General features: G+C 36.8%; 1 long non-coding RNA gene across 2 annotated transcripts in view; it reads right to left on the reverse strand.

Annotated features, from left to right (window-relative positions):
* Window positions 1-14,085, reverse strand: part of LOC123650222 — a 142,389-nt gene extending 128,304 nt beyond the window's left edge. For both annotated transcript variants that reach the window (XR_006739300.1, XR_006739301.1), the window contains exon 1: window positions 13,924-14,085. This is a non-coding gene — a long non-coding RNA (uncharacterized LOC123650222). The remainder of the gene's footprint in view (window positions 1-13,923) is intronic.
* Between the last annotated feature and the right edge of the window lie 170 nt (window positions 14,086-14,255).

Consider the following 14,255-nt stretch of genomic DNA (forward strand, 5'->3'; position numbering starts at 1 on the left):
CTCCATAGTACCTTCCACAGAGGTTGTACTAGTTTGCAGTCCCACCAGCAGTATATGAGTGTTCCAATCTCTCTGGATCCATGCCAACATTTATTGTTTTGGGACTTTTTGATAAAGGCCATTCTCACTGGAGATAAGTGATATCTCATTGTGGTTTTGATTTGCATTTCCCTGATGATTACAGATGTTGAGCATTTTTTCATGTTTGTTGGCCATTAGTCTATCTTCTTTTGAAAATTTCTGTTCATGTCCTTTGCCCACTTTTTGATAGGGTTGTTTGACTTTTTTCTTGGTGATTTTCCGAAGTTCTACATAGATTCTAGTTATCGGCCCTTTATCAGATGTGTAGCATACTATTTTCTCCCATTCTGTAGGTTGTCTGTTTGCTCTCATGATAGTTTCCTAGGCTGTGCAGAATCTTTTTAATTTGATTAGTGCCATTTATTTATTTTTATTATTGCTGTGATTGCCTTTGGGGTCTTCTTCATAAATTCTTTCCCTAGTCCAATGTCTATAAGAGTTTTTCCAACATTTTCTTCTAGAATTCTTACAGTTTCATGCCTTAGGTTTAAGTCTATTATCCACCAGGAGCTGATTTTTGTGAGAGATGAAAGGTGCAGATCCTGTTTCAGTCTTCTACATGTGGCTATCCAATTTTTCCAGTACTATTTATTGACTAAGGTATCCATTCCCCAGTGTATTTTTTTGTCTCCTTTGTCAAAGATTAGATGGCTATATGAGGATGGTTTTATATCTGGGTTCTCAGTTCTGTTCCATTGGTCTATTTCTCTGTTCTTGTGCCAGCACCATGCTGTTTTAGTTACTATAGCCTTGTAGTAGAGCTTGAAGTCTGGTTAATTGATGCCTCTCAGTTTGTTCTTTTTACTTAAGATTGCTTTTGCTATATAGGGTCTTCTCTGGTTCCATACAAAGCATAGAATTATATTTTCTAGATCTGCAAAAAATGATGTTGGTATTTTAATAGGGATTGCATTGAATCTGTAGATCTGTTTGGGTAGTATAGACATTTTAACAATATTGATTCTACCGACCCATGAGCATGGTATGGTTTTCCACCTGTTTACATCCTCTGCTATTTCCTTCCTCAGTGTTCCTCCTGTAGAGGTCTTTTACTTTCTTAGTTAAATGTATTCCTAGGTATTTTATTTTCTTTGTTGTTATTGTGAAGGGTATTGAGTCTACCAGCTTTAGCTGTTTTCTATGTAGTCTGAGTTGAGACTAGGTGTGTGTGTCCAGGGGAGGGGGGCTAGGGTATAACTGAAAGCTCTAAATTATCTTACAAATCAGATGTATAAACAATTCCACAAGTTTAAGTTTACCCTGTCAAATCACTTGGGAACCATTAAGGCACTGAGGCTTTAGGAGTGAGAAGACCAAAGCCTTAAAACAGAAACTTAACATATCCAAATTAAGCCAACTGGTGAGGTGGCAAAAAAAAAAAAAAAATATTCCATCACAGGTTTTGGCTCATCCATAAGAAGCTGAGACCAGTAAATATCATTTGCACCATCTACTATGGTAAATTCACAGCCTCTTATGAAGACATGGAACAAAGTCATCACAAGCTACATTTTAAGAAAACTTCAATAAGACACTCAAAAGTATTTTAAAAGCATAAAACAAATGAGATGCTTAATTTGTTTATGTGACATCAGACAAATTGGTTGAATACATACTGATATATTTCCTAAAATAAACATCTGTTTGGGGTCAATATATAAAGGCACCTTTAGGAGAGAGAAATAGATAAGACGACTAATGAGGGCCCATAATGGTCCTACTGAGTAACATATCTGTTTGGTTTTTCTCTCTTTTTCTGACCCTACCCATCTACCCCATAATAGACCTTTGGCTATTATGAAACAAGAAATAAAAAAGAAAAAGATCTGCAAAGAATGATCCAGGGATGTAAGACATTGAAATACCATGGAACAGAAACCAAGGCAATAGAATGTAATATGTGGCAAAAATGAACTAAATGTGCCTGGTCTGTCTCTGAAGCTCAATTTTACCAGGTGATTCCTTAGAATTTAACTTTGTCTGGGTCTGTTCCCTGATGTATTAGGACTTTTTTCCGTAGGCTTAGTGTCCATGTAGCTCTCTGTAGACTTAGTCTTTCTTTGGCTATGTTTAATTAAGGGCCCTTTATTCTTCAGTTTTGTGATACCTTAAACAGTCAAGTCACTATTTTTAGCTATACAACATTTGTGCAGAAGAAAAATTAAATGCAATGTAGGACTGTGCTGTAATAAGAGACATACCAAATGAGAGACCAAAGAAATAATTTCCTTTATCCCTACTGCAGCATCAACTAAATCCATATAAGGCTGTCAGGTTTGCCCTGTGAATATCTGAAATAAGGTTTCTTTGTTCCATTTCATGGACTGTCAACACCTTCTATACCATGAAAGATTAGCCCATAATCTATCCCACAAAATGTGTGAATCCACAAATACTTGTGGTAATATAACACTTATCATAAATAGAAAATCTTATCAAGCTTCATTACAAGTCCTGATGCAAAAGTCTAAGGGATCATAGAGTAACCAAGAGACTACATAAAATGTAACTACACTGCAATGGTTATTTCATTTTTTATGTTATGCATAATTAGCTTTAATATCATTCATGATTTATAAAAATGAGAAGTGTAGTTTTTTTTCAGTTTAAAAATACAAAACTTCAAGAAGGCTGTTGTGAGGAATAATACATGAAAATTATTGTGAATAAATTTGCGAATATGAATAGCTATAAATTGTCAAATAATCAAAGATCATTTTTGACTGTGAATAAACTGGTAATTTATTTAGAAGTACTTATTTGTAATCAAACAGTTCAGATGGCTATAGAACTACTCTATTGTGATCAGACCATCATCATTATAATGTGTTTAGTTCTGGACATTATACTTTAAGAGGAAAATACATAATTTTCGAGAAAATTCAGAGGCTAATAAGAACACAATATCCTTGAGACAGAGCCGCGGTGTTTGGAAAGATTTAGTCTAGAGAAAAGAAGAATCAGAGATACTGTGTTCTGAACCATATACATACACACATACATGTATGTATGTGGCTGTCATGTGAAGAAGAATTGACTGTTCTCTGTGTCTCCAAGATAAGGAAACATTGAAAGTGGGAAGAAGTTTTTGATTCCATATAATGAGATCAGAGCTCTCTACAGATATTAATAAAACAGGTTACCTCAAGAGGAAATAGTTTTCTAGTTGCTAGACAGATTGACATACAACTTGGCTTAGCCATTGTGAAGAAATTTAATACATATGAAAGGCAGTGGTAAAAGAAATCTTCCAATCTTGATAGTATTTGACAGCTTTATGAATACTATACAATGAATATGAACACAGATTGGAACCATAAAGTCTCATGTATATTCTAATAACGGGGAACCTTATTAAGAATAGCAGAAGGTGATGCCATCGTCCCTCAGTATACATGAGGGATTGGTTTTAGGCCTCCCCTCGTAGATACCAAGATCCACAGATGCTCAAGTCCCTGATATAAAATGGCTAATAATTGCATATAACATATGCACATCCTCCCATGTAGGTTAAATCATCTCTAGATTACTTATAATACCTAATATAAATGTTATGTACATAGTTCTTATACTGTATTGTTCATAGAATAATGACAAGAAAAAAAGTCTGTACATGTTCAGTACAGATGCAACCATTCATTTTTTAAAAAAAAATATTTTTGATCCACTATTGGTTGAATCCACTGACTCAGAACCCAAAGATACAGAGGGCCGACCATAGTCTTCGGTCCCCATACCCCTCATTATTGCCACTTTCTAGCTGAAGCCCCTCCTATAAATAGCTACTTAGTTAATGTTTATGATGGCTGTCTTTCCTTGCTAAGAAAAGTTCATCAGAAGCAACTCCATTTATCTGAATTCTAAGAAAATAGCGATAACTTGGGGAAGACGGTGATGCTGGCAAGGAAAGTGTTTCCCTTTATATCATAACAAAACCTAATTGCTACTCAATAATGCACATTGACTTCATACATACATACATGCATGCATACATAACAATGAATCATCATCAGTACATGTTGTTGATGAGTAATCTCTTTAATAAGCTTCTACCCACCCTGAAGCTTTTCTCATTATGGATCATGGAGCAAGCCTAGTCTGGATGAAGTCCGGAAAGTTAAACTCTAGTTGAATGCAGTGCGGTAGTTTTGTTTACATAAATATTACAGAGAAAGTCCCAAAGCAAGATGTGGTTGTTAAATTAGCCTTTCTTATTATACCAATGAGTATATGGCAGATGTGAACTATATAACGTCACTGATATTACAGTACAATCTGAGGAGGGTGGGAAATGCTCAGGAAAAAAATGAGAAGACTTTTAGGCATCTGTTTTAGCTTAGAAAGAAATTAGGGAAACTAAAATATGTTCATCATTATAAAATTCACAGCCCTAATTCTGCTGAGATAAAAACCCTTGAGAAAGACTAATCAGGAAATTTCTGTGGTTATATTTAAGGGGACACTAACTAAATTAGGGTTTCGGCAGAGCAGTTTTGAGCTGTGTTCAAGGGGAATAGACTAAAGGTTCTGTTTGTAATGTACAGAGCTAAGGGAATTAGTTTTAGCCTGGTGAAAAACTCAAAACCAGAAAGATACACCTGCGAAAGCAATAACAACCTGGAACTTGGGGCAAACTAATTGTGGCTATATACTTACAAGTCTGCTCACCACCATATATAGTTTATTTCCAAGATTCTCTGACAAGGTACCTAGGCTGTGCACTTGAACACATTCTGAGAATGCTCCACCATAACAGATACTGAATAAGAGGGGCAGGACCAGAGAGGACAAGAGAAAACCTCCCAATCAGAGTGGTTCTGTCTACAAAGAAGTTCTTTCTTCTCCATCCTTCCTAAGATTTCTTCCTCCCAACCTCAACTCCTTTCAAATTTTAACTAGTGTCAGCAGAGGATATTACAAGACAGGCTATTTTGAGAGCCATTTGTTGTTTAGCTTTGTTTATTCACAAATATGCAATAGCAACAGCTTAAAGATGTAGCTTTAGTTCTTAAGGATAATCTATGTATCACTGGAAAATAACTATTAGATTTTAAACATTGGGAAAGCATATACAATACATTTTTCTTCATGGCCATATGATGCTGTACTGTAGTATTAATATTTGTAGTATATAAAGATCAGTATTATGAGTGAACAATTTAATCTTTTAAAATATCAAAATATTGAAGGACCTCCTTTTTGTGATTTAAAAAAATCTCAGAAACATAATTGTGTTACATCACTGTCTCAAATCCATTATTTCCTTTCCTTCCCCAATTATACTGCCCTAGTCTATAATACCTTATAATTTATTGCCTACCCAAAATAATAATAATCTCCTATACTAATCCTATAATAATCTCCTAAACTCCAGTCTACCTCAATTCTATTCAGCCTATAAAACAGAGGCAGATTAATCTTCATATAACTGCTTTGTAATTGTCATATACCTCCCTTAAAAGCTTCAGTAGCTTAACATTAACTATAGAACAAAAATAGATAGCTATTGTAAATTATTGAGCAAGTTCTGATTAACATAGTGTTTTACTGGGTTGGTCTTAGTAGTAGCAGATTAAAGAAGAGGGATCAGAAGACAATACAGGAGAACTTAACATGGCAGTAGTACTACTAATAACTCAGGAAAAACCGCATATCCAAGGAATATTACGAAATTGAAATGGTTTTGATGATAGTTTGATTTAAAGAAGAAAAGAGAAAATCAGAAAGTTGGCGTGACATGAGGTGACTAAGAGGATACTGCTGCTAGTAGCTATAATGGGGGAAATTAGAAAAGGAAACCAGTTTGGGGGAGGAATTGATTAATTAGAAATGATTATGGAAATGTAAATAAAAATGTTCATTAGACAGTTGGAAATAGATTTGTTTAGAGGTGGGGATTTGAAATAGGAATTTGACAATAAAGGTGAGAATTTAAACATTAGGAAGAGATTAAAATTCATGAGAACTCATGAACTCTCAGAGGAAATAATTTTAAACAGAAAAGAACATAATGTCAAAGGTTGAACTTTAAAGAACACCTACACTCAAGGCAGTAGCCTGGAAGCTAGAGTTGATAAACATTAAGTACACATGTAGGAAGAAACCCAGTAGAGTTCAGCACTACAGAAGTTCAGCAGAAATATGCTACTGAAGTATCAAAGAGGATGCAGATAATAAAAGGCCTTTATATTTGGTGATATTAAAATCTTACCAAATCCAAATGACACATGAAGAGTAAGAATCAGAATGCTGAAGATTGGTGATAAGTTGTATGAGGATTTAAAATAAATGGAAGCAATGAACAACAATTTGATATCACTTCATATTTTGCAATGGGTTCCTTATATACATTAGAATATTAAAAAATTGGACACTTACTGTTTGGTTCAAATAAGATAATTTAAAAAATCAAGGTGATTTGGCAATGTGTAAAGACAGAAAAGAGAATTGGAGAAAAGAGAAAGACTGATGAAGCTGGAGGGGAGAAAAATAAGAAGCTAACTCTGTCCTGCATACATAGGCACTGAATGGGGAGCAGAGGTGAGGGAAGGAGAAGTGGCATGTTTTACCGGGACCTACTGAGCTAAAGATAAAAACAAATGAGAAACTTCACTCTGCCTTCATGTTTTCCCCCAGGAAAGAGAGGGTGAGATCATTTTTAAAAATCCGTATATTTTTCCAGCTGTATTGAGGTATGACTGACAAATAAAAATTGCATATATTTACAATGTGATGTCTTGATATATGTATACATTGTGAAATGATTGTCCACAAGCAAGCTAATTAACATATCCATCACCTCACATAGTTACCATTTGTGTGTGTGCATGGAGGGGTGAGAACATTTGAGATCTACTCCCTCAGCGAATTTCAAGTATATATTGTTATGAACTACAGTCACCATACTAAACATTAGGTCTCCAGTACTCATTAATGTTATAGCTGAAGGTTTGTACTCTTTGACCAATACCTCCCCTTTTCACCCACCCTACAGCTCCTGGTAACCACTCCACTTCTGTGAGTGTGACTTCTTTTTAGACTCCACATATAAGTGAGATCATGCAGTATTTTTCTTTCTGTGTCTGGCTTATTTCACTTGGCACAATGTCCTCAAGATTCACCCATGTTGTTGCAAATGATGGTACCTTCTTCTTTAAGGCTGAATAATAGTCTGTTATACATACATACACACACACAAACCCCCACACACACCCCACACCACATTTTCCTTATCCATTCATGCATCATCAATACTTAGGCTGTTTCCATATCTTGGCTACTGTGAATAATGCTGCAATGAACATGGGAGTGCAGGTATCTCTACAAGGTACTGATTTCATCCCTTTGGGTATATACCAAACAGAGGGATTGCTGAATCATATGGTAGTTCTACAATACTTTTAGTTTTTTGAGGAATCCTTATATTGTTTTCTGTAATGGTGTACTAATTTACATTCCCACCAACAATGCGCAAGGGTCTCCTTTTCTCTATAGCCTCTCCAACACTCATTATTTTTTGTCTTATTGATAATGGCCCTTTTAATAGGTATGAGGTGATATCTCATTGTGGTTTTAATTTGTATTTCTCTGATGATTAGTGATTTTGAGCATTTTTTTTCATATATTTCTTGACCATTTGTATGTCTTTAGAAATGTTTATTCAGATTCTTTGCTCATTTTTAATCGGGTTGTTTTCTTACTATTGAGTTCTTTGTGTTCCTTATATATTTTGGATATTAACCCCTTATCAGATATATGGTTTGCAAAAGTTTTCTCCCATTCCATAGGTAGTCTGTTCACTCTGTTGATTGTTACCTTGGCTGTCCAGAAGCTTTTCAGTTTCATGTAATCCCATTTGTCTATCTTTGCTTTTGTTGCCTGTACCTTTGGGTTCATATCCAAAAATTCATTGCCTAGACCCAGTATCGTGGAGCTTTCCCCCCATGTTTTCCCCTAGTAGTTTTACAGTTTCAGGTCTTACATTTAAGTCTTTAATCCATTGAATTAACTTTTCACATGGTATGAGATAACGGTCTAATTTCATCTTTCTGCACGTGGATATTCAGTTGTTCCAAGACCATTTATTGAAGAGGTGGTTGTTTCCCCATTGTGTGTTCTTGGCACCTTTGTCAAAAATCAGTTGACAGTAAATGTGTGGATTTATTTCTAGGCTCTCTATTCTGTTGCATTGGTCTATGTATCTGTTTAATGCCAGTACCAAACTGTTTTGATTACTATAGCTTAGCTTTATAATATAGTTTGAAATCCGGAAGTGTGACTGTTGGGGCTACTTTTTCACTCCTGAGCTCGGTAGCGAAGTAATGAATAATTACTTGAAACACATGGTGTTTAGGGAGAAGGGGAGAGACGAAAATCTAAAGGAGAAAATGGCCTCTTCAGCTAAGCTCCTCCTCGTATTTATTTCCAAGGACATGTGCAAAGGGTCAGGGCCGCTTGTTCATTTCTTTAACAATTTCCATACAGGTCAGCTGTTTTCAGCTGATCTTTGCACTCAGCAAACAAGCAAATTTGGTCAGGCGTTTTCACCTGACCCTCACGTTCTTTCCATCCATCCATCCTTTCTTTCCATACAGGTCAGCTTACCTTTGTACTCTGCAAACAAGCAGCTTCAGGCAAGCGTTTTTGCCTGACCCTTCATTCACCTTGCTCACGTTCTTTCCATCTATCCTTTCTTCTAGGCCCAGCCCCTACATGTGACATCTCCAGCTTAGTTCTTCTTGCTCAAGATTGCTTTAGCTCTTCAGTCTTTTGTGGTTTCATAGGTGTTTTAAGATGGTCTTTTCTATTTCTGTGAAAAACTCCATTGGAATTTTGATAGGGATTGCATTAAATCTTTAGATTGCTTTGGGTAGTGTGGACATTTTAACAATATTAATCTTTCCAATCCATGAACACAGGAAACCTTTCCATTTATTTGTTTTCTACAATTTATTTCATCAATGTTTTATAGTTTTCATTGTACAGATCTTTTGCCTCATAAGTTAAATTTATTCCTAAGTGTTTTATTTGTTTTGATGCTACTGAAAATGCGATTGTTTTCTTGATCTTTTGGATTGTTTGCTATTTTTTTTTTGTTACCATATATAAATACAACTGATTTTGTATGCTGACTTGGTATCTGGCAAGTTTATTGAATTTATTAGTCCTAAGAGGTTTTTTTGGTGGAGTCTTTAGGGTTTTCTGTATATAAGATCGCATCATCTGCAAACAGAAACAGTTTAACTTCTTCCTTTCCTATTTGAATGCCTTTTTTTCATTTTCCTGCCTAATTGTTCTGGCTAGGGTTTCCTGTACTATGTCGAATAGTGGTGAGAATAGGCATCTTTAACTTATTCCTGATCTTAAAGGAAAAGCTTTCAACTTTTCATTGTTGAGTACAATGTTACCATGGGCTTGCAACATATGTCCTTTATTATGTTGAGGTACATTCCTTCAATAACTAATTTGTTCAGAGTTTTTATCATGAAAAGATTTTGAATATTGTTGAATGCCTTTTTTGCATCTATTGAGATGATCATATGGGTTTTGTCCCTCATTATGTTAATGCGGTGTATCACATTTACTGATTTGCATATGTTAAACTATCTTTGTTTTAAAAGCCCCAACACACTAAACCATGAAGATTTTCTAAATATGAAAGTTCTCAATGTCTTAAAATAGTTATTAAAATAATCCCTTACATTTGTAAAATTGATTAGATATCCTTTCTTAATGGAGTTCTTGGCACCTATAATACCCTAACTTTTTGAGGTTCCTTATAGTTCATATAGTACTTTCATATGCATTATGTCACTTTATCTTCACAAGTCCAGACACTACCTGTTCTGAGTCAGGACAAGTAATTTGGAATATCTGAATTGTTTTCAACTTTGTTTCTGTCAATCATGAGTCTTCTTTTGCCCTTCCATTTATAATAAGAGTTTAAGAAATGTTATGGTAGTGTTACAAGAGGAAATAAAATGCAGCCTTTTCTTTATTATGCATTTTGTGGAGTTTCTTTCTACGTATGGTTTTGGTTGTCCCTGGGCCTGTGAATCATAAAAGATAGGCCTCTGCACTAGCCTACCAAGAGGACTTTGTAGCCTACTTTTTCTTTGCCTTTAATAAAATCCTAGGCTAGTTCCAACAACTAAACACATTGAAACTACTGAAGCTCAATCAAATAATTGAGAAAACTCTACAGAGTATCTTCTCTGTATGAATAACACGTGCTTAAAATCTACAATATCACAAGAGAAATAAGAAATGTTCAGGGAAGAAGTATAGGGTTTTATGTGCTTGCAAGCTTAGGATTGTGAGCTGAGTGGTATTACTGTCAAAAAAATTAATGTGTTCCTGGGCTGCATTACAAGATGTATGGCACATAGAGCAAAGATGGTGATATCATAATGTGTTTCCCTTTATATTCTTATTTCTACACCTGGTTGTTTACTTATGGATTCTTAGAAAAATTGGAGCTATCCAGAGGAGAGTGTCCACAGTGATAGAGACTCAAAACAATGTGATTTCACAAATGTTTGAAAGAACTAGGAGTACTAGCCAGAGATTTGAATATATGTGGGCAACAGGAGGATTATCATTATTGTGCATTATCAACAGAGGGGAAAATTAAGGCCTTTGTGTTGCTCTTATAGGAGGCATGTTTGGGCACAGAATGAGGAAGACTTTGGATTACTTTGTGAGGATTTTAATTTGCTATTTATTAGGAGATAAATAACCTCTTGTTAATGGCTTCAACACTGAATAAGGTATTTAATTAGAATATATTTAAGGTCCTCAAATTTGAGTCTGATTTTTCATGTATGCTAATAACTTATAAATCATAATGTGATTATGTCTGTAAGAGAACTATAAATAAAGCCTCATGGAAATAAAACAAAAAGGGTTTTGGCAGAGGGAATCATTTTTATATGGGATGTACCACTTGAGTTGGGGCTTGAATGACTGGTAGGATTTTGACTGTAATAGTGGACACCTCAAGCTAACGATTAAGTGATGTAAGTGAATGGTGACTGTAATTACTCATACTGAACTTTGGCATAAAAAGAAAAGGTAGAATTTTCATTTTATCTAAAACTGATTTGGTCATCCTCATGAAATCTCATTCCCTGAGAAACAGGGGAGGGAAATGATGTGTTTTACTCTAATCCAGGAACCTGGGTTCAATCAGTATTTTAATCAGTTCCTTTTGTAAAGTTCAGCTTCATTAGGTTGAGATCCTCAGTCTCTATGATTTCCAGCTTTTCCCCTACATCCTATTTTAGATGGTATCTGAGAATACCAGAAAAGAGCTTCCATTACCTTGAGGCATTGGAATAAAGGGTCACTGGGTTTGAATTGTGCCTTCTGCCTCTTCTGGTCTCTAAGGTAACATGCTTGTATGTCTAGTTGCTTCTGGTGTTTCACTTGAAGTTGGTAGCCAGAGAAACTCATGGTCTGTACCCCTGACTGACATATCTCATCCCTTTGGCACTTTAGACATTCCTGGTCTAGAAAGCCCACCCCACAGTCTTTGCTAAAGGATCACCTTGCTCTTTTAACATCCTGCTTCATGGCAGGTCTGCTGGCACTCAACTCGGCTACTTTCTGAGTACACAGAAACTTTCATCAGTTCTGGGAAGTAAACTACTACCCTGTCTCTGCCTAATTATGATCCCCTGCTCAAGGTTACATGAATGTGGTCGCTGCTCAGCCTGACCAGGAGATATCCTCCCAGAGATGAGAACTGGGAAAGAAATTTTTCTGTCCTTGAGTTTTCCCATACCAATTTGGATATTTCTAAAGCCACAACTCCTTAACCACATCCTCAAGGTGGGAATGAGTAAAAATGTTTTTGGTTGCCTTTCTTGAACTCTTCTACCCCTTTTTCGTAATTCTCTGAGCCAAAGAGAACAGGATTTTCTTCTACTTTACCTATCTCATCACCACCACCTTCCTTATATCAATCCCTGGCCTAAGCCTTTATAGTGGAGTAGGATATCACGTCTTCACTACGGGAGAAACTATCATTTGGTCCACCAGGCCTAGCCTTAATAAGGTAAACCATAAATAATTTTATATTTTATCTCTTGACAATGCCTTGATTTGAAGCCTACCTTATTTTAAAAAATCCTATACTGAATATCAAAAGTAAAATATTAATATTAAACAATTTTTTTTGTATTTTGCATGTAATAATCCAAATCCTCAGCATAAAAGTACTTTGGGTTGAATAGGTTTTATAACCAGAAAGTCACATTAATATTTCTCAAAACTCTACTCCCTTTCTCAAAACTATTCTCCCTTGTGTAGAATATTTACACAAATATTCTAGCCTATAAATCTGATCATGCTAATTCCCTATTTAAAGCCTTTCAATGATTTCCCATTCCCTCCATATTTTGGAAGTTTTCTTGACAATCCAGACTAGATTATAACCCCTGCGTATGCTTCTACAAGCTCCCACAATTCCTCTTTCTTAACATCCATCATACTTTTACTTTTCCAATTATCTATTTATCCTGATAGATTTGAAATCCAAATTTCCAACACATAGCATATGTCTTGTACATAGCAGGTACTTAATAAATATTTGTGTGACTTATAGTTTTAATTATATGCATATTTCTCACTTGAAAATCACTACAAGATTTGTAAATTTCAGACTGCTCTGAAAGACAAACCCACTGTAGTTGCAATGACCGTATTAATTTTTAGCCCTACGGAGTCAGGCTTTCGAACACAGAAAATTCATCAGTAAGTACCCTCTTGTTATATCTCTTGACAGGTAATAATTTACCTTCTTCTTGGGGACACCCCTACCTTAACACAAAAATTCTTTCAAATTTCAAAAAGATCCATCTTCATTAATATCTAAATTCATAATAAGGACATTTCACTTTAAGATACCTAATTATCTTTCACAGATTTTTATTAACTTGCAATCGTGCCAAGTTTTTTCACTGGTTTATTTTACCTTAAGCAGGTCCTTCCATTTATTGTGGATTCAATTAACTACATTTAGTCACGTTATGGTTAAATGGATGTGACTAGAAAGGGTAGCATATAGCAATCTACATGTAAATTGTTCCTTATTGGTTAACATTTATGTTTGAAATTGGAAAATCAATAAAAAGGAACTTAAATTAATTTACAACAAGCACACACACTACGAAAAGGGGAGGGGGCACTGTTTTTGGTCCTGAGATAGCAACAAAACTAAAAACTATTTCAAAGAAGCAAATGCGAACAGAGGTCAAAAGGCTGTGACCTCTATCTATTTTATTTTTTAAAACATTTGCACATCCCCTAAGTGCACTGCAGCATCTTAAGTGTCATTAAAAGCAAGGAGGACACAAGTTTAGGGTAGCCTGAGGAAGCACAAATCAATCTTCATTTTCTATTGTAGCAAAGATTCCTTCCACATCCAAGAGAGCAGGTGTTGTTTATCCTCCCTTCCTTAGCACCCAGAACAATGTCTGGCACGGGGCGAGCATGTGATAGTTATCTGCTGAATGCGTGAATGAAGGAAAGCTAGGCAGGGAAGGCAGGCTAAGTGGCTGCTGGCCTCAAAGCGTGTCTGCTGCCCTTTTAGCAGGCTAGCTGCTACCTTCTCATTCCCTCGCCTTTCTGGCGGTTATGAGTTTCCATGTTTGCCCCTCCCTCGGAGTGGCCAAAATGCTGTCCCCAAACCCCACCACTCTTCAGGGAACCCGCTCGGGGTGAGCCGGCAGGGTGCAGGCAGCGAGCAGCCTGGAACCTTGAGAGGGGAAGGCAGCAACACCCGGATACAGAGAATCTGGGCCCTTACTTTTCATTTTCAATCCTTGATGACCAACCAACCTGCTTGCCCTCGCCTCCCCGTGAAGACATCTCAGTGACAACTCGGGCTCCACCTGACACTGAGCAGAGAGAAAACGCCAAATCGCCATCACCAGCGCGGAGGGCGAGGCGCGCGCGCGGCGCACGTAGCCGCCCTGGCGCCCGCCGTCGCCGCGCGCTCGGTCGTCGGGCGCCTCCCGCGCGGGTTTGCCTCGGCCGTGGCTCGAGGGCAGGCGGGGGCGCGCGCGCGCGCGCAGGGAGGCGGGGGAGGGGGCGCCGCGAGCCGGCAGGTGGGCGCGTTTTCCCGCGCGCGTGCGCGCGCCGCGCCTTCTCCTTCCCGTTCCCCTCGCGCA

Source organism: Lemur catta, chromosome 14 (assembly GCF_020740605.2).
Source record: "Lemur catta isolate mLemCat1 chromosome 14, mLemCat1.pri, whole genome shotgun sequence".
NCBI lineage: Eukaryota > Metazoa > Chordata > Mammalia > Primates > Lemuridae > Lemur > Lemur catta.